General features: G+C 42.7%; 1 protein-coding gene and 1 long non-coding RNA gene across 3 annotated transcripts in view; one reads left to right on the top strand and one right to left on the bottom strand.

Moving 5' to 3' along the window:
* Positions 1 to 19,868, bottom strand: part of slc6a9 (solute carrier family 6 member 9) — a 236,032-nt gene that overhangs the window by 134,122 nt on the left and 82,042 nt on the right. The gene's annotated exons all lie outside the window — the stretch shown is intronic.
* LOC145347690 (uncharacterized) overlaps positions 19,671 to 19,868 on the top strand; it is a 73,484-nt gene continuing 73,286 nt past the window's right edge. The window contains exon 1 of the long non-coding RNA XR_013887851.1: positions 19,671 to 19,736. This is a non-coding gene — a long non-coding RNA (uncharacterized LOC145347690). The remainder of the gene's footprint in view (positions 19,737 to 19,868) is intronic.

Below are 19,868 nucleotides of genomic sequence, written 5' to 3' on the forward strand. Positions count from 1 at the left end.
TGATTGGCCATGCTACGAAATTGCCCCTTAGTGTCCAGGGATGTGTAGGTTAGAGGGATTAGTGGGTATAACATGTAGGGATATGAGGGTAGGGCCTAGGTGAGATTGTGTTCGGTGCAGACTCGATGGGCCAAAGGGCCTCTTTCTGCACTGTAGGGTTCTATGATTCTATGATTCTCCACCAGCCTGACCCCTGCCCTCACAGGCTCAACCCCCTTGGCACTGCCCAATGGGCAGTACCAAGGTCCTCCAGGCATGGCACTTTGCCCCTTTGGCAGTGCCAGGGAGCAACCCCCGCCTCTCAGAGAGGGGGCCCAATTACACCCTCTTCATTCCAGCAGGGTTGGGCTGCTGGCTCCCCGAAAGTGGGGAGCTATAGTAAACCCAGTTGTGGGGAGGCAGTGGAAGTGGATACAGGAGTAACATTTAAGGGGCATCTTGATAAGAACATGAATAGGATCAGAATAGAGGGATATGGTCTCTGGAAGGGTAGGGGGTTTTAGTTAAGTCGGGCAGCATGGTCGGTGCAGGCTTGGAGGGCCGAAGGGCCTGTTCCTGTGCTATAATTGTCTTTGTGTTTTGTATATTCATGAGTAATTTTGATTACCAGTCAATGATGTCAGGTTGTTCTGATACACAAGAACACAAGAAATAGAAAGATGTCTCACAACACCAGGCTAAAGTCCAACACCAGGCTAAAGTCCAACAGGTCTATTTGGTGTCACAAGGTTTTGGAGCAAAGGTGCAGCACTCTGAAAGCTCGTGATACCAAATAAACCTGTTGGTCTTTAACCTGGTGTTGTGAGACTTCTTCCTGGGGGTGCAAGTCCACAGATCCCTAAAGGTGGCAGCACAGGTGGACAGGGTGGTGAAGAAGGCATACGGCATGCTTGCCTTTATTGGACGGTTCATAGAGTGTAAAAGTTGGCATATGATGTTGCAGCTATGTAGAACGTTGGTTAGGCCACATTTGGAATACTGCGTCCAGTTCTGGTCACCACACTACCAGAAGGATATGGAGGCTTTGGAGAGAGTACAGAAAAGGTTTATCAGGACGTTGCCTGGTATGGAGATCTTAGCTATGAGGAGAGATTAGGCAAACTGGGGTTGTTCTCCCTGGAAAGATGGAGGATGAGGGGTGACCTAAAAGAGGTGTATACAATTGTGAAGGGCGTAGATAGGGTGAACAGTGGGAAGCTTTTTCCCAGGTTGGAGGTGACGAACACAAGGGGTCACGAGATCAAGTTGAGGGGGGCAAGGTTCAACACAGATGTCAGGGGGACGTATTTTACACAGAGGGTGGTGGGGGCCTGGAATGCACGGCCAAGCAAGGTGATTGAGACGGACACGCTGGGATCGTTTAAGACTTATCTAGATAGCCACATGAACAGACTGGGAATGGAGGGATACAAACGAATGGTCTAGTTGAGCACATGAGCGGCGCAGGCTTGGAGGGCTGAAGGGCCTGTTCCTGTGCTGTACTGTTCTTTGTTCATTATCCTGTGCCCACCCCCGTCCAATCCAATGCTGGCATCTGCACATCACAAGAAATAGAAGCAGGAGTGAGCCACCAGGCCCATCAAGCCTGCCCCACCATTCAATGCGATCATGGCTGGTCTATGCCAGCTCAACTGCTTTTCTGTGCAACTTTCACAATGTCTTCCATTCCTCAGTCTGTCAAATATTAATCCACCTCATTTTAAATACTTCTAATGATCCAGCCTCTACCACGCTTTGATGCAGAGAATTCCAGACATTCACCACCCTCTGCGAGTTTTAAATGGCCGGCCCTTTATCTTTATCTAATAGTTATTGCGAAAAATAGTGACCGCCTGGGAATAATTTCAAGGCTACAGCTTAACCAACATATTGTTCTATTTCAGAAAACCACTTGCAGAAGCATAGAACTGGAGCCAATCCTTACTTTTACATTTATTTACAGGGTTATACGTTACAACCATACACCTCCCAACCATACACCATATTACCATGCATTTATACCTTTTTGTAGGGAGGGGGTCCAATAAATCCCCAGTTCGTGCCCACTATCCACACACAACTTAGCAATTATGTGTAGATGCTGACGTTGGACTGGGGTGGGCACAGTAAGAAGTCTCACAACATCAGGTTAAAGACCAACAGGTTTATTAGGAATCACGAGCTTTCAGAGTGCTGCTCCTTCATCAGGTCAGTGATTCCAAATAAACCTACTGGACTTTAACCTGGCATTGTGAGACTTCTTATAATTTGGCACAATTAATAAACTAATAATCACCAGCTGTGGCCTCTTAATTAGCTGCCACTTGTAAAATAGCCTCCGCAACCCCAATGCCCATTGTCTTGGGACACATTCAATCTGATGTTCACAGTTTGCTGATACAACTGTGACCACTGTTTTACCTTAACTCATTTTTGATTGATGACTATTAATTTGTATATTAGTTGTGCAATCCTGTGATGTTTCTCTTCCGCATGAATCATGGTGATGATAAATAATGGTATGACCATAAAGAATGCCACTCTTTAAATTGAGAAGGCTTCAATGTGAGGGGAAAGTCTCCCAGTGGTCTTGCACTGTCAGACGCAGTGACAAGCCAGAATGCCTGAAAAATAGAATTGCTTCTAAAATAGAAGTTGCTATGAAGCGATTCACACCATTCATGCCTATAAGCCCTCCACTTCCACCTGCTTCGGCTGATAAGCTGCAACTCATATTTTGCATTCCAGCTCGCTCGGAGCTGCAGTGTGTACAAACGCAGGAAATTCAGAACAGCAGCATTGCTGGCCTTCAGCACAATGCATGTACATGGGCCAAATCGGGACCAGGTGGCTGCATTGTGCAAAAGGTAAAAAGTTCAAGGGAACTTGGGGCATTTTGACTTTAGGCTGGGGAAACAGCTTCTGCCCCAGTTCACTGCGTGATTCTCTTTCCCAGTGTTCACTAAATCTCCCCTGACACCATGCAGGAAGTAACTGTTTCACGCCATGGGTCTGTGGGGGGCAACCTGTCTTTAGAAAGTTAAAGGGTCTCTGAAAAATAAGAAGTGAATATATGTAACCGCAATGAGAGTGACTGAATGACACCTGTTAGGTTGTGCAGTTAGGCTTTTCTGCACTGATGTTAGAATGCAACCAATGAAAACAGTGGATCTGTTTTACTGTGACCAATGGTAACATGCTGCAAGGATCAGCTGACCCAGTAAACTATGTAACCGATGACAAAATGATGTGATGGTCAGCTGACCAGCTGACTCAGTATACCTAAGAAGCTGCTGGAGTTTGTGAGAGCCTGGAATGGCCTAGGATGATTCAGTGTTGGAGTAATGAAGTTTCTTTATTAAACATTTTTCTTTGATCTACAAGTTGGAATAAGTCTTGCTTTATTTTATTGCCTACAACTGAAGAGTTCTTTCTGAAGGACCAACAACAGATACCAGCACACTGAGGCACGGGGCTAAGGGTGGGATAGTGGCACAGTGGTTAGCACTGCTGCCTCATGGCAACAGGAACCCAGATTCAATTCCAGCCTTGGGTGACTGACTGTGTGGAGTTTGCACATTCTCCCCATGTCTGCATGGGTTTCCTCTGGATGCACCGGTTTCCTCCCAGACCCCAAGGATCTATAAGGTTAGGTGGATTGGCCATGCTAAATTGCTCCTTAGTGTCCAAGATGTGTAGATTAGGGGGATTAGTGGAGCAAATGTGTGTGTGTGGGGTGGGGGTGGGGGGGCGGCCTGGGTAAGATGATCTACCAGAGACTTGGTGCAGACACGATGGGCTGAACGGCCTCCTTCTGGGCTGTTGGGATTCTATGATTCTAGATAGGTCTCTGACAGGAAGGTAACAGAGAGGGGAGGGAGGGCAAAGCAATGTCAGTCATTACTCCATCTTCTGGAGGTCCACATTCTCAGACAAGTGAATTAAATGATACAAAGCATGGGGCAGAATTTAGTTCTGGCAACAGGGTTCCTGCACACTGGTTGAAGAACCAGCAGGAACCCGTATCGTTTTTACTCTGAGGGGACTGATGCAACTATAAGGTAGGCAGGCAGTGTCGGGCTTCACATCAGGTTAAAACCCCAATAGGGTGGTAATCCAATCCCTGAGAACTGCCAGCCAGTCAGACGCTGGCAGCTCTCCCATATCAACAGTCTGTAAATGCAAGGTAAGTGGGGTGGGATGAGGGTCATAGAGAAGAGCTCGTCGGCAAGGTTGAGTGCACTGACTCTTATGGACCCCTACCACTCCAACCTGGTGAGTACCATGAATGACTGCTGGCAAACCCACCAGGCTTTATTGGGTGGCCTTCTGGAAACATGAGCACCTCATGCGAACCTCGTGTCATCCCTGCTCCACCAAGAAATCACCATTAAATCCAGGCTGAAATGGCTTTTTAAAAGTGCTTAATTACCTTCCTGCTGCTAATAGACAGGTTTCCTATTTAGGCTCCTTCCTGCTGCTCACTAAATGCAGAACAGTGTTCCCACTGCGCAATTCTCTTCCCACTAAATTCTGTTCACGGTGAAGGAGTGGGGAAGCTGATACAGGGGTAAGAAAATTATACTAATGTGCACAGCCAAATATAATCTTACTAATTTATAAAACTGCTCATGGTTTGGCAAAGGATCTTGCCAGTTACATCAACGTGTCTATCTTGTTCAGCGGCCTGTACTCTGCTTGATATCTAGTTTCTAGTTAATGAACACTAAACTCAGTTCCTTCTACCTTTTACTTCATTGGTCTGATAGCACACTGTGTAACACCACAGGAACCTTGTGTTTATTTGGGAAGTAAACATGTCTTCACAAACATAGTTACCTTCAGTTCAATTTAATGACCACGTTTAATTCCACTTCACTGAGTTTTTCAATACAAGAACATTGCTATGTGGGATCAATCTGACATGCGAGACTGTGGACTACATTCTCAGTTTACTTATCTCTGCAAGAGATCGCAAGACACAGTCAAGTGCCAAAGGCAACTCAATATATCAGAAGTAACAACAAATGACTGATGGGAAGAAACATTTAAATAAGAAACTTCCATTTATTTCTAATTCTTAGTTTGCCTTCCCTGTTGACTTCAGGCCGTCACTTATCTTAAGCCACCCTGAATTTCAGTTTTATTTATTTTTTTCTCCAGCTTGTTTGGTCAGGTGCCATCATTTATCTTCCTTTGGTAAGGTTGGGGGAGGCTCCAGTTTGGAGTGGAATATTCCACTCGTCAGCGATCCAAGGGTCAAGTTATTTCCAGTTTCATTTCCGAAGAAGTTGAAAGCAGTTAACATGAATATAACACTCTGGCGTTTCTCCTTGCAGAGTCAATCACTTATGCTGCTTCTATCACTGCCTTCTTGCTCCATGTGCCTACTTCTTTGGCTGGCTCCTTGCCTGTAACCAAAGACTTGTGTTTTATTCCTTTCAAATATTCACAGCAGGACATTGTGCAAGTAATAACTCCGAGAAGTGACTTTTAAGTTTTCCTACGCCAAAAGCAAAATACTGTGGATGTTGGGATCTGAAACAAAAACTGAACGTTTATTAGATTGATTCATGGGAAATGGGCATCCCTATAGGGCATTAGTGAACAAAATGGATTTTTCTGACAATGGTTTCACAGTCATCACAGATTGTTAATTCCAGTTTTTTTTATTTGAAGTAGGGAAACGGTTAATGAATTGAATGCATTTTGTACCTAGCATATATCACAAACATGACCCTTCCTCATGGCTGATCTCCTTAAGCTTATACTGCTCCTGGTATCAATATAAATTATTTGTTCATGTTTTCCTTACTGGTTCATGTCTTTCATTCTTTAACTTTCATTTCCATAAAGACAGATAGTCAAATGTGAATGTTATTTTGCAGACATTGCAAAGCTTACCTGTTTGTGCTAACTGAACATCGTTAAACAGCTGCAGCTGGTAGATTGCGATACCGGCTGTTTAACAGGAAGAGTCCTGCTGGGACAGCCGCGACCACCCAAGTAACTTCAAGGAAGGAGATGCCGATTCCACTGGAAGAGTTGTGGGTCGTGATCAGACCGAAGATTATGTCATGACTATAGCTGCCAGGTGGACTGAGAGTCCTGGTTGAATCAGGAGTCTGCATCATGACCAAAGTAGGAAGACCTGCACTCCTAACTGGAATCGGGAGTTTGTGTCGTGATTGATACTGGGACTCATGATGTATAAATACCCACTTGTTAGTGGGTATTTACCCACTGGTCCTACTCCCTCTTAGGACCAGGCTTCTCCCAAAAGCTTTCAAAATAAAACTTGCTGTATTTTGACTCATTAACAGTCTCAGAGTTGTCTTTTACCTACAACATTATTCGAGAATTCAAATCCCACTATCTGCCGTGGCAGGATTCAAACCCAGGTCCCCAGACCGTTAAATGAATTTCTGTATTAATAGCCTAACAATACCAGTAAGTCATCGCCTGCCCCGGAAAATCTCGATGTGGGTATGCCGGCGTTGGACTGGCGTAAACACAGTAAAAAGTCTGACAACACCAGGTTTTAGTCCAACCTATTTATTTGATAATATACTCGCAAGCTTTCGAGGGGTTACCCTCTTCGTCAGGTGAATGGAGAGTTCTGGCCTCAGACAGAGCATATAAAGCACAGCTTTATATGCTCTGTCTGAGGCCAGAACTCTCCATTCACCTGACGAAGAGGGTAACCCCTCGAAAGCTTGCGAGTATATTATCAAATAAATAGGTTGGACTAAAACCTGGTGTTGTCAGACTTTTTACCGGAAAATCTCAGCAGATCTGGTAGCCACTCCGACGAGCTGCTTCACCCATGAGTGAATTTTTTTAAAAAACGGACTTGAAATGTTAGCTCTGTTCACTCTGACACAGATGCTGTCAGACCTGCTGAGAGTTTCCAGCATTTTATGTTTGCGTTAAATGTTTCCTTACTTTCCTCACTTCCTCTTCTGAATACCGTCAGTTTGTTTTTAAATTCTTACTGATGATGTGGGCATCATGGGCAAGACTGGCACTTATTGCCATACTTAGTTGCTCTGATAAAGGTAGTTTCTTCAGAAACTGACAGAGTCCTGGGTCCATGGTACTGGTCTGATAGGGAGGTTTACTAGATATCTTCAGATTACAGCAAACAGTCAACTACATTGGTGTGGAACTGGAGACAGATATATGCCAGCCTGGGTAAAGATAACTGCATTCATTGGAAATGAATACATTTTTTAAAAAAATAATTTGCGGAACGTGGGCATCGCTGGCTGGCCAACATTTTATTGCCCATCCCTAGTTGCCCGAGGGCAATTGAGAGTCAAAACCACACTGACGTATCCCTGGAGTCACATGTAGGCAAGACCAGATAACGACGGCAGATTTTCTTCTCGAAAGGACATTAGTGAAACAGATAGGTTTTTTTCCGACAATCGACAATGATTTCATGGTCATCAGTAGATTATTAATTCCAGATTTTGTTTTATTATTGAATTCAAATTCCACCATCTGTCATGGTGGGATTTGAACTTTTCACTGGTTCCAACTTTACGTTTCCCAATATCTTTGTAAAATGAATACAAATTGTCCAAATATCATGGTGGGAATTCAAACTCACATTCTCTGGCTAATTCATGCAGGCTTCTGCATCATCCAGTATCACAGCCACCACGCTGCTGTATCGCTTGGTTACACTGGTGTGTCACTACATGGGCATCTCTGCTACTTCACCCATATGCTCAATCTTTGCGTATGTGCCGTTTGACCAGGTATCAGAGCTTGGGGATATAATTGTTAAGCTGATCCTATGCATATACTCAGATATTATCCAACAAATCTTAGTGTGCCGTGCTAAATTAAGCTGATCCTGCACAAACCTGAAAACTCCTGCTGTATACGTAACACAATGAGAGCTGCATTTAGCCACTGTGTCACCAGGTCAGGAAGATGTTTCCCAGGCTAATACCAAATAACTAAAAGCTTTATGTTCTGTCAGTTTGAGATCAGTCAGTAAAGGACAGACTTACTATGAGTCGTCAGCCCAGCAATGATAATTTTCCATCTGTTCCTGACAAGAAAAATGTCTCATTGCCAGGAGCCAGACCACGTCCTGTTGAAACTAGCTGGAGCCGTCAGATTCAAGTGACAGGCCACAATGCAAAACGGTCCTATATTTTTCTGACTGGAATGTGGTGCTCAATAGCTTTGAGCAAAGCAACCCAACATTTATACAGCTGTAGGAGGGAAAAACAGCATTTTCTATTTTAAGTGGCTGTGGCTGTGAACTGTGTTTTTCTTCTTCAAAGAAATTAGGAGTGAAAACAGACAATTCTTGAAAAGGGTAATGTTTTCATTTGATTTGTTATTGTCACATTATTAACAGGGCAAGTTGAGTAAATGTTAAAAATGCAAATGGAATCCTGGGCTTTATAAGTAGAAGCAGAGGGTACAAAAGAAAAGTAAGTTATGATGGACTTCTACAAAACACTGTTTAGACTGCAAGTGAAGTACTGTGTCCAATTCTGGACCCCATGCCTTAGGAAGGCTTTAAAGACAATGCAGCACAGATGTGAAAATGGTTCCATGGTAAGAGATTTGATTTGATTTATTATTGTCACATGTATTGGGATATAGTGAAAAGTATTGCATCTTGCACGCATACCATTCATAGAGGAAAAGGAAAGGAGCGAGTGCAGAATGTAGTAGCCAGAGTGTAGAGAAAGATCAGCTTAATATAAGGTAAGTCCATTCAAATGTCTGGTGACAGCAGGGAAGAAGCTGGTCTTGAGTTGGTTGGTACGTGATCTCAGACTTCTGTATCATATGGTTAATGATGCATGATAATATAATAGAGACAGCATAGCAACTTTGTACTGCTCACTCAGTTTAATGATTACTCCCCATGACATTCACTGGCACCGCCTTCACTGAATCCCTCACCATCAAAATCCCTGGATCATCCTTGATCATAAATTTAAGTATAAATACTATGACTACGAGAGGAGGTCAGAGGCTGGGAATTCTGCAGTGAGCAACTCACCTCCTGATTCCCCCTAAAGCCTGACCATCATCTAAAAATCAACAGTGTGCTGGAATACTCTCCCTCTGCTGAGATGACTGCAGCTCCAACAACATTCAAAAAGGTCCACATCATTCCTATCACTAATTGCTCTTGAAAAGGTGGTACTGAGCTGTTTTCTTGAATCACTGCAGTGCCTGTGGTGTAGGTACACCCACAGTGATGTTAGGGAGGGTGTTCCAAAATATGAACCCAGTGACAGTGAAGGAATAGCAATATATTCCCAAGTCAGGATGGTGTGTGGCTTGGAGGGGACCTTGCAGGTGGCAATGTTCAAATACGCTGCTCTCCTTATCTTTCTGGGTGGGAGAGGCCATGGGCTTGAAAGAAATCTTGGTGAGTTGCTGCAGTTCATCTTGTATGTCATACACATAGCAGACAAAGTGAACCAGTGGTGGACAGAGTGAATATTTAAGGTGATGGTTGGGTTGCTTTGTCCTGGGTGGTGTTGAGCTTTGAGCTGCACTCATCCAGGCAAGTGGAGAGCATTCCATTACAATCCTGACTTGTGTCCTGCTGACAGTAGACAGACTTTGAGGCTTGTAAAATCCTGCCCACTTGTAGATTAGCAGGTAAAAGTGGTTTTAACATTGGGACAGTACAAGCTGCACGAAACAAAAATAATCAGGCTATGACTAGGTATCATCAAATCTGTAGTCTTCATGAGAGCTCAATGTAGAAGTAGCAGTGTGCATTAACCAGATACGACAAGTTAATTTGTTACAACCACTAACTTTACGAGAACAATAGTCTAATGGCCTTCTGTGGGGAATGGAACAAGGGTAACATTTCAATCACATTGTTTTTGTCTTGTATGTTATTTATTTCATCACTTTCCACTTTTTATGCCTTCCCAGGTAATGTACTTTGTCCCAACCACTAGGAGCTGTGCCACTACCACTTGCTGAGCAGTCAACAGAAATGTGCAGAGAGTCACTCCATTAGGGGGGAAAAAGTGCCTGGCCTCAGCTCTCCCCCTTGCTGAGATTGTGAATACGCTGGCAGGTGATTCAGGCCTTGAACTGCTCTAACCCTCTTGTTACCATGGTGCTTCTGCTCTCAATAGATGGTGTGGTCATTGGGATTGACGAAGAAAAGACTATTTCATCTATTCAGGGAGGCAGTTCATAAGCTGGGAGAGAGAAAGAAGGCATTTTTGAAGCACCTTTCATGCCTTAGGGATGTCCCAAAACCACTTTATAGCCAATAAAGTATTTTTCACAACTTCAAAACAATATTATGGCAAAGGAATGGCTTGCATCCCATCTTTATGAGTTGGCACAGAAAGATCCCAGTGCTCTTCTCCTCCACTGTGACATCTAATATTTTGTCTTAAATGATTTGAGTTATCCAGTACAATCAAAGCAAGTGTAGAGGTTTCTATATTCCGATTGTTACAGTGGAGTGGAAGTCCTAAACATGCTGATGCAAAAAACAAGTTTGTTGCAGGATATGTATATTGTGTTGGCTTTCTGCCAATTTGTAAGCTCTTGGTGTAGGCAGGCTGTGCCATCAGACCCATAACAGAATGCGCTCAACAGTAGAATGAAGGCTTTGATCCCCTTGCATAGTGGGATTAATGTGGTGTTCATTTCACTTTTGTCATAATTCAATCAGTTAAACCAAGCACAGTTCCTAAACTAATCTCAAGCAGTGCTATTATTTTAAACTCAAAGCCATTTTTTTCCTAACTAACTTAACCTTTTCCATGGCTGCATAGTTGTTATAAAGCAAATAGTTTTATGCAACCTCCTGTACTGGGAGTGTACAATACCACAGTATGGGTTGAATATTCCTCCTATACACCACCAGATAGTTGTAGAAAGGAAGAATGATCAGTTGCCAAGTTCCCACTCCAAGCTCCAAGTATGAAGTTATTAACTGTCCAGTGCAGCCAAACAGTGCTTTCCCATATGTTCTTTTCTTCTGCGTGAGAATCTGGATTTTACACTTGGAATGTCTACATAGCATGGTCCCAATCTCAGCCAGCTTGTCTTGTGCAACCTTAGTGGATAGAATAAAAGGAAAGAGGGCAACCCAATCAAGGCTGCAACCATATACCTTGTAACTGTTGGCTCCTGAGGCCTGGCAATAAGGCTGATGAAGAGAATGCACATAAAAAAAGACTGAGTTGGCATACTAAATTACCACATAGCAGGTGCACACTGGGTAAGGGGAGAGAAGATATTCCCAATCGTTGAAATAAGTCCAAAGAATAGTTACTGCAGACGTTATGAAGATGATTGATGAGGGGAGGGCAGTGGATGTTGTCTACATAGACTTGAGTAAGGCCTTTGGCAAGGTCCCGCATGGCGGAGTGTTGCAGAAGGTGAAGTCACATGGTATCAGAAGTGAGCTGGCAAGGTGGATACAGAACTGGTTCGATCATAGAAGATGGAGGGTAGCAATGGAAGGGTGCATTTCTGAATGGAGGGCTGTGACAAGTGATGTTCTTCAGGGATCTGTGCTGGGACCTCTGCTGTTTGTAATATATATAAATGATTTGGAGAAAATGAAACTGGATTGATTAGTAAGTTTGCAGACGACACAAAGGTTGGTGGATTTGCGGATAGTGATGAGGACCATTAAAGGATACTTCAGGATATGATCAGTTGGAGGCTTTGGTGGAGAATTGGCAGATGGAATTTAATCCGGACAAATGTGAGGTAATGCATTTTGGAAGGTCTAATATAGATAAGAAATATACAGTAAATGGCAGAACCCTCAAGAGTATTGATAGGCAAAGGAATCTGAGTGTACAGGTACACAGGTCACTGAAAGCGGCAAGGTAGATGGAAAAAGTCGTCAAGAAGGCATATGGCATGCTTGCCTTCATCAGCTGGGCATTGAGTATAAAAACTGGCAAGTCATGTTGCAGTTTTATAGAACCTTATTTAGGCCGCACTTAGAATATAGTGTTCAATTCTGGTCACCACACCACTAGAAGGATGTGGAGGCTTTGGACAGGGTACAGAAAAGATTTACCAGGATGTTGCCTGTTATGGAGGGCATTAGCTATAAGGAGAGGTTGGAGAAACTTGGTTTGTTCTCACTGGAATGACGGATGTTGAGGTGCAACCTGATGGAAGTCTACAAAATTATAAGGGGCATGAACAGAGTGGATAGTCAGGAGCTTTTTCCCAGGGTGGAAGAGTCAGTTACTGGGGGCATAAGTTTAAGGTGTGAGGGACAAGGTTTAAAGGAGGTGTACGAAGCAAGTATTTTTATACAGGGAGTGGTAGGTGCCTGGAAGTCACTGCCGGGGGAGGTAGTGGAAGCAGATACAAAAGTGCGTTTTAAGGGGCATCTTGACAAATACATGAATAGGATGGGAATAGAGGAATGTGATCCCCGGGAGGATAGAGGCTTTTAGTTCAGTCGGGCAGCATGGTTGCTGCAGGCTTGGAGGGCTGAAGGGCCTGTTCCTTTGCTGTAATTTTCTTTGTTATTTGTGTTAACATGTTTACTCACAGTTCACTCAGGGTTCATTCACTGCAACTTCAGAAACTCCTATTCTGTTGCAATGAGCTGAAGATTAATGTCTTTTGCACCTGTTGTCTTGGAACTCAAAATGTTTATGCAACATCTTAAAATTCACCCAAACCATTCAGCATTAGGTGGATCAAGGAAACATTCAATAGTGTTCCAAAGAAGTGGAGTCAGTTTTCCTCTGCCGCTGGAGGCCTGAATGGCCTCCAGCCACAGCTATAGCTATTGGGTCTTCTGTCAGCTGTCAAGGAGTGTGGTCAAAAGACCTCCAGCCCCAAGGATGTGATGATGCACCAAGAGAAAGAAAAGCAACTAATGATTTGGGTCCTCCACTCAACTTGCATTTCTCATACCTTCTGATTTGTGGACCACTGTATTAGTGTCCATTAACTGCAGACACCGCTTGAAACAAGAGTTACCTGGGCACTAAGCAGTGTGAAGTCTATCTTAGGAGTACCTTGGAAATTATTTTACCCCGTCAGGATGTAGGTTAGCGAGCAGGAATTCCATTGCTACAACTGTTACATAATTTTAAGATGTAAGCTGTACGCCAACAACATGCACATAATCATGAAGCAACAGAAAAACTGATGGCTGCATCATGAAGTGTCCTTTGCTTTATTGTGTCCTGACCATGACAAACAAGGTGTAATTTTGGCTTTCAATAACAATACAAAACTCCATGATGTTGGATCAGCCACCGGGTAAACAACCTTTCCCAATTTTTGATTCCACTGAAGCCAAGTTGTCCTTTCTGCAATCGATATCCATGTTGGATAGATGCAGAAAAGGGAGGGATCACATGATGTCCAAGTACATAATACCAAGTATTTAGTGAGACCATTTTTCACTTTCTCGTGACCTAATTAAGAGACGTTGGGGCAGAAATAGACCTCTGTTGAGCTCATTTTCACCACTAAATTGACATGAAGCACAATCTTCAGGACCCATGTCTACATTCCAAAGATATCTAATTGGTAATATTACAGCGGACTCAGGAAGCACCTAAAACAAGCGTTGGGCCAGTTTATGTGTAATTGAAGGGCACTATTTCCATTTAGGCAGCTTTCCAGAGTTGGTCTGAGGTGTGCAGGGTAGGTCTCTGACAGTGCACAAAAGGTGAGCTTCTGTTTTAAATTCCCACACCACCTCCAAGTTCCCCTCCAAGCCTCACACCATCTGGCTTGGGACTATTTTACTGTTACTTCACTGTTGCTGAGTCAAGATTCTGGAACTCCCTATGTAACAGCACTATGGGTGCATCTGCACCACAGGACCCACAGCGGTTTAAGAAAGCAGGTCATCACCACCTTCTCAAGGGCAATTAAGAATGGGCAATAAATGCTGGCCTGGAGTCTGACCCCTTGAAAGGATAAAAGCCTGTTACTATTGAGCCAGGAGAAGCAGCAGTGCTTCCCTGATTCTCTGACCCCCACAATATTTATCATCAATTCCACCATTTTAAGTGAACCTTCAGGCTGCAGACAATGCAATGCAGCATTCACCCAGCTAATATGGATGAGTTGCCTGAAGAGGCACAACAGCTGCTGGAGGCTAGCTGAAACTAAAGAAATGAGACAGGCAGCCTGAAGTTCCATCTCAATAGAGCTCTCTTGAGCCTCAGCTAGGGCACACACTTCATTGGTTATGTGACTAAAAAAGAGTCATATCCAATATCTATCCCTGGAATCTTAGACATTTGAGTTAGACTTAGCAACTATATTAGTTCCACGGTCTTAGGTGTTCTCTACTCCTCTCCATCAGCGAGCTATCATTTTTAAATAACAATAAATGATGAGACAGAGTACAGAACTAATTTCGAGAATCTGGTGAACTGGTGCGATCTCAATGTCAGAACAAAATGAAGGAGATTGTCATCGACTTCAGGAAAGGTAAAAGAGAACATGCCCCCTGTCTACATCAATGGGAAAGAAGTAGAAATGGGCAAAAGCTTCATGTTTTTAGGTGTCCAGATCGCCAACAATCTGTCCTGGTCTTTCCATGCTGACATTATAGATAAAAAAGCCCACCAACGCTTCTACTTTCTCAGAAGACTAAGGAAATTTGACATGTCAGCTCCGACTCTCACTAACATTTACAGATGCACCATAGAAAGCATTCTTTCAGGTTGTATTACAGCTTGGTATGGCTCCTGTTCTGCTCAAGACTGCAGAAGGTCATGAATGTAGCCCAATCCATCACACAAACCAACCTCCCATCCATTAACACTTCCTGCTGCCTCGGCAAAGCAGCCAGCATAATTAAGGACCCCTTACACCCTGGATATACTTCCTTCCGCCTTCTTCCGTCCAGAAAAAGATACAAAAGTCTGAGGCCATGTACCAACCGACTCAAGAACAACTTCTTCCCTGCTGCAATCAGACTTTTGAATGAAGCTACCTCGCGTTAAGTTGATATTTCTCTGCACCCTAGCTATGATTGTAACACTATATTCTTCACTGTCTCCTTTCCATCTCTATGAACAGTATGTTTTGTCTGTATAGCGCGCAAGAACCAATACTCTTCACTGTATACCAATACATGCGACAATAATAAAATCAATCAAACATTCATTTCCACACTCAGCTTCCTCTTACCTCCAAATCTGTTGCTTTTATTCACAGATTGGGTATCAGTTGTCCAGTGCCAACTGACCATCTTTGAAATTAGACATAGCTCTTGGGACTAAAAGGATCAAGGGATATGGGAGGAAAGTGGGATCAGGATATTGATCAGCCATGATCAAAACTGAATGGCAGGACAGGCTCAAAGGACCGAATGGCCTACTCCTGCTTCTATTTTCTATGTTTCTCTGATACTCGCAAGGATCAAGCTGGGGAGCGGAACTGTTTGTATCGCTCTTTCAAAAAGCTGGCACAAGTGCAATGGGTCAAATGGTATCTCTCTGTTCCATAAGGTTAAATGATTACCAGCAAATACCTTTGCTAAGGGTTGCTAAGTCAAATTTCCCATCTGTATGCCACATACTATTTGTCTTCCCTTCCCCTAAGTGTGTAACATAAAATGCCAGCCAGTCCTTCTGCATTAATAACTGTTTCAGCAAGCTGAGAACTGCAGGGCGGATTTTACAAACGTGTTCTTCTAATCACCAGCTTCTGAGCGATTGGGAATTTTGGCCGTCGATTCAGGTGACTCGATAGTCATTAACAGGTTTGGGCACAAAATCATGCAGAGCTGGTTAACCCTTTTTAAAACTCCCGACATGCGTTCTTGGCATGAAAAACTGTGTACCAGGTGGAGTACTATGTTAAGATCATTCCATATCCTCTTGCTTTTTATTTCTGTTGTGCTCCACTTCACAACCATTGTCACGCGATACTGGTTTGGAGTGCCACTCAATCTGTTAGAAGCTATATAATCATAAAAAGAGTAATTTGTTTTTAATCACAGTTTTCTCTCCAGGCCAATATCTCCACAACTTTATTGGGATGTTTTAAATGTTTCTCATATTTCCCTTTAGTCCTTTGGTTTGCTCCGATAGAGTGCTGTGTTACATGCTCTTCATTCTCCAGTAAGTAATTGTTAACACAGAACTTTTACCACTCAGGCAGAGTTCGGGCCTTTGAATGCAATTTTTCATATTTAACTAGTTCCCATTAGTATTGATTTATTCATCTGCAGGCACTGGATCTAATTTCCTTCTCTGTCCCAAGAAATGATTTAATTAATGCTTCAAACACAGGCGGGAGCGTTGTGCTCTATGTGCAATATTAAAGTTGTGTTGCAGATTATTGCTGTAAGTGACAGTCTAGTTAAATTGTTTTTCTTGAACTATACACATTGTGAAATTATATCTTAATGCACTGATTGTTTGCATTTTTAACTCCACAGCAGACAGAACAATCCTTTTACCATTCTCAGCACCAACACTCATGTTAAGCACAAAAAAAGTCACGGAAAACTAGAAATGCAAGCTGCTAAAATTACTAAAGCAAGTATAAATGTTCAATTTATATGTATGCACAATTACCAATTTTAGTTCTTAGTAACAGGAAATGGGGATGGGATTTTCCAGCCATTCCCAATGTGGGATCATCTGGTCCCTTGGTGGGTGACCCCAGACCCCCATTACGGGTTCCCAGTGCTAACAACAGGAAACCCCATTTACAGCGGTGGTAGTGGAAGATCTCAACGCTGGCCAATGGCGGGACACCTCCGCTGCCACAAAACACGGCAGCCTCAATCTTCAAGAATGCGGGAAGAGTAAATGACACATGCGACATCAGTGTTCCCTTAAGCAATGTTTTTTTAAAATCATGATTTCTGCAGTTCACAGTTTCAGTGATGTCATTGTTGCCAGGCTGACTATGATGAGTTCTTTTATTGCTTCTTCAGGAGCGTAAATCGGGTTTGTTTATGTTTACTCTGGGATAGTTTTACGATCTTGCATTGTTAGGAGAAAAGGTCATGTGTTTTTGGACAGTTTTTTTTCTTTCCAGTGAGTTTAAGGTTTCAGTTTTGAGAGTTCTGAGTTTCTTCTGGAAGGAAAGTGTAGCCTTTGAAAAGACTCAATTCCAGTCAAGGGAGATTTTAAGCTGTGCTGTGTTAAGTCTGCAAAAAGGGTTTTGTCTATGAAAAGTTTTTGGTTTATTGGAACAGCTTCAATATCCAATTAAGGGTTAATACATTATGTGGTTATTTTCTTTCTGTTTTGTTGTGTTTGTAATTGTTAAAAGGCATTGCTAATTTTCTTTTTATATGCGTTAACTATATTCTTAAATAAAAGCTCTCTGGAGGATTGCTGAATCACACCTGAAGTGAAACATACCATGTTCATCCTCACCAAATTCAAGACGCAAAACTTAGGTGGGCTTCATGAAACACTTTGGAGCTTCTGCCCTGACTCATAACACACATAACATAAATAGTAAGAAATGAACCTTTTTTTTCCTTTAATCTGTCATGGGATGTGTGCATCACTGGCAAGACTAGAATCTGTTGCCCATACCTAATTGCCCTTGGACTGGGTCGGATACTAGGCTATTTTGGAAAACAGTCACAAATCAACCACTTTATTATGAATCTGGAGTATCATGTAGGCAAGGCCCAGACCAGGTAATAATGGCAGATTTCCTCTCCCAAAAGGAATTAGTGAACCAAGTCACTTTTTTATGACAATCAATGATAGTTTGATGGTCACCATTACTGAGACAAGCTTTCAATTCAAGATTCTATTAATTGAATTTAAATTCCACCATCATGGGATTTGAACCAAGTTCCCCAGAATTCTAGCCTAGGTCTCTGGAGTAATTATCCAGTGACATTACCACAACACTACTATCTCCCCCAAGGGTAAGTAAAAAAATGCATATAGATTAACATGATAAGAATATAATGCAGAGTATGATTATTCCTGAACTTCCAGGGCCTTACATTATGATAGGGCAATTCTGTGTTTCCAAGTACCATTAATCATGACAATATCATAGGATAGTTGCCCGATTCCAAGCAATGCCTGGGGTTCCCAAAGGAGCACTGAATCAGCGCTGTTACATAGATAAGGCAATTAGTCAAGTTTGAATAATGCTGAATCACAAATTGGATAGTTATTCAGTGGGTTTGGTAGATTTACTTCATAGGCGGTCCAAGGCAATCATATCTGCTTCTATATTTGGTGTCTGCTTCACATCTGTTTGCCTTGCATTCTCCTCCTCCTCCTCACACAACTGGAAAGAAATCACCACTCGAGTTCCCAAATTCAGAATTATAACTGTAGCAATGATCAACTTGCTGACAAAACTCTGAAGCTAAAACTATGTTATCTATTGATTCTCTTGTTCTCTCATTTTGCTACTTAAAACATGTAAGTTATGTAAATTAGAAAAAACATGTAGCACTGTGTATAGATACCTAAATATACTTTAAGTGACAAGAAATATATAGGGCGGCACAGTGGCACAACGACCTCACAGCCCCAGAGACCCGGGCTCAATTCTGGCCTTGAGTGACTGTGTGAAGTTTGCATGTTCTCCCAAAGTCTGCATGGGTTTGCTCTCGGTGCTCCGGTTTCCTCCCACAGCCCCAAAAAGATGTGCAGGTTAGATGGATTGGCCATGTTAAATTGCCCCTTAGTGTCCAAAGATGTGTAAGTTATATAGATTAGAATCATAGAATCCTTACAGTGCAGAAGGAGGCTATTTGTCCTAATGAGTCCACACCGACAACAGTCCCATCCAGGCTCTATCCCCATAACCCCACATATTTACCTTGTTAATCCCCCTGACACCCTAAGGACAGGAAATTCTGGCTGTGCTTGCCTCAATGACCGGTCAATTCCACCCAAACTGAACAAATCTTTGCACGGTCCTGTCCTGCTCCCCACGGGAATCGTGGCAGGCAGAATGGGAAAATTCCGCCCTAAGGGTCAATTTAATATGGCCAATTAACCTAACTCGCACATCTTTAGCATCATGGTGAATGTGTGGGGTTACAGGGATAGGATGGGGAATAGAGCCTGCATAAGGTACACTGTCATAGAGAGTTGCTGCAGGCTCGATGGGCCAAATGGCCTCCTTCTGCACTGGAGGGATTCTATGATTCTATATCATGCAGGATTTGAGACAAGCAGCAACTTATTGAGTTTGTACCATGACTAGAAAATACAAGAGCACTACAAAATGGAATAAACTTCTAATTCCAGTAAATAACGTCACCATTACAACATTGACTACACTTCAGAAATAGGCTGCAAAGTGTTTAGAGACATCTTGACGTTGTGACAGGCTCAATGTAAATGAAAGTTCTTCCTTTCATTTATACAGTATGAATTTTTTCCATCAAAGGAGGAGCCTGTAAAACAACTCAATCAAAATGCTTCCAATTTATGATTCACAGAAGTGGAGATAATTTAACTCAGCCACAGGGGAGCTATGTATATCTTTACCTTGCTGACCCCAAGCCTCCCTCCCATGTTGCAGCATTTGATTTCTGTTTGTCAACAGAAACGTCCTAGTGCTTCAACATACGTAAGAAGGCCATCTGCCCAAGTATCAGATTATATAGCATGGATTCCATTCCCTAGTATGGCCACTTCTTCTAAAATTAGTTGGCCCTGCCCTGATTTTTTTAGAAGACACCAAAAAGATCTCCATGTTGTGTTGGTTGCCTTGATTCCTCCTGTAGACATGAGGCTAAGGAAGCATTGTGAAATATATGGAAACAAGTCATTAAGGTACTTTGATTGAAGGCAAACAAAATGACTTGTCTTTGGGAAAAAAAAGATGCTTGAAAGATCATTGGTAGTTGCTTTCTTTTCATGTTCCTTCTTCACTTTGTTTCTTTTTTGTGCTGTTTTTTGTCCTTG

This window comes from Carcharhinus amblyrhynchos, chromosome 9, assembly GCF_965287045.1.
Source record: "Carcharhinus amblyrhynchos chromosome 9, sCarAmb.v2.hapA, whole genome shotgun sequence".
In the NCBI taxonomy this organism is placed as follows: Eukaryota; Metazoa; Chordata; class Chondrichthyes; order Carcharhiniformes; family Carcharhinidae; genus Carcharhinus; species Carcharhinus amblyrhynchos.